Raw genomic sequence first — 2,074 nt, 5'->3', positions numbered from 1 at the left:
TGTCAGTAGACCTTTGTAATGTATAAAGATTGAATTTTTGAAAGAAAATGAGTGTTTTGAGTTTAACATATTCGAGTTACCTATGAAATCGCGAAGAGTGTTTTAATGACTGGAGATTGAATCTTTGAATGAAAAATCCCACAATAAAGGTACCAATTCTATTACTAGAACTTTTTAATGTATAAAGATTGAATCTTTGAAAGAAAATGAGATTTCTGAGTTAAACTTATTCGAGTTCCCTGTAACGTCCCGAAGATTGTTTTAATGAGTAAAGATTGAATCATTGAATGAAATTACCTCAATCAAGGTAGCTATTACATCATTAGACCTTTTTAATTCAAAAAGATTGACGTTTTGAAAAGAAATGAGTGTTTCGAGTTAAAGTTATTCAAGTTCCCTTTGACGTCACGAAGAGTGTTTTAATGAGTAAAGATTGAATCTTTAAAAGAAATTACCTCAATCAAGGTACCTATTCTGTCACTAAACCTTTTTAATGAATAAAGATTGAATCTTCGAAAGAACATGAGAGTTTTGAGTTCAACCTATTCGAGTTGCCTATGAAGTTGCGAAGAGAGTTTTAATGACTAAAGATTGAATCTTTGAATGAAAATACCTCAATAAAGGTACTTATTTTGTTAGTAGACCTTTTTAATGTATAAAGATTATATCTTTGAAAGAAAATGAGAGTTTTGAGTTAAACTTATTCATGTTCCCTGTAACGTCCCAAGGAGTGTTTTAAGGAGTAAATATTGAATCTTTGAATGTAATTACCTCAATCAAGTTAGCTATTATGTCACTAGACCTTTTTAATGTACAAAGATTCAATCTTGGAAAGAAAATGAGAGTTTGGAGTTTAACTTATTCGAGTTACCTATGAAGTCGCAAAGAGTGTTTTAATGAATAAAGATTGAATCTTTGAATGAAAACACCTCAATAAAGGCACCTATTATGTTACTAGACCTTTTTAATGTCTAAAGATTGAATCTTTGGAATAAAATGATAGTTCTGAGTTTAACTTATTCGATTTACCTATGAAGTCGTGAACAGTGTTTGAATGACTAAATAATGAATCTTTGAATGAAAATACCTTAGTAAAGGTACCTATTATGTTACTAGACCTTTTTAATGTATAAAGATTGAATCTTGGAAAGAAAATGACTGTTTTGAGTTAAACTTATTCGAGTTCCCTATGACATCCCGAAGAGTATTTCAACGCGTAAAGATTGAATCTTTGATTGAAATTACTTGAAACAATGAACTGATTTTGTCCCTGGACCTTTTATATATAAAGATTGAATCTTTAAAAAGAAATGAGCGTTATGAGTTAAACCTATCCGAGTTCCCTATGACGTCTCGAATAGTGTTTTAACGCGTAAGGATTGAATCTTTGTATGAAATTACCTCAATAGAGGTACTTATTATGTCACTAGACCTTTTTAATGTATAAAGGTTTAATCTTTGAAAGAAAATGAGAGTTTTGAGTTAAAAGTATTCGAGTTCCCTGCGACGTCTCGAAGAGTGTTTTAAAGAGTAAATATTGAATCTTTGAATGAAATTACCTCAATCAAGGTACCTATTATGTCACTAGACCTTTTTAATGTATAAAGATCGAATATTTGTAAAGAACTACGAGTTTTGAGTTAAAGTTATTTGAGTTCCCTTTGACGTCAAGAAGCGTGTTTTAATGAGTAAAGATTGAATCTTTGAATGAAATTACCTCAATCAAGGTAGCTATTACATCACTAGACCTTTTTAATTTAAAAAGATTGACGTTTTGAAAAGAAATGAGTGTTTCGAGTTAAAGTTATTCAAGTTCCCTTTGACGTCACGAAGAGTGTTTTAATGAGTAAAGATTGAATCTTTGAATGAAATTACCTCAATCAAGGTACCTATTCTGTCACTAAACCTTTTTAATGTATAAAGATTGAATCTTTGAAAGAACATGAGAGTTTTGAGTTCAACCTATTCGAGTTGCCTATGAAGTTGCGAAGAGTGATTTAATGACTAAAGATTGAATCTTTGAATGAAAATACCTCAATAAAGGTACTTATTTTGTTAGTAGACCTTTTTAATG

This window comes from Cornus florida, unplaced genomic scaffold (genome assembly GCF_030987335.1).
Source record: "Cornus florida cultivar Cherokee Brave unplaced genomic scaffold, ASM3098733v1 CherokeeBrave_3.0.0_Hap2_Chr03, whole genome shotgun sequence".
NCBI lineage: Eukaryota > Viridiplantae > Streptophyta > Magnoliopsida > Cornales > Cornaceae > Cornus > Cornus florida.
The sequence above is the reverse complement of the archived record's forward strand: the minus strand, read 5'-3'. Positions refer to the sequence as shown.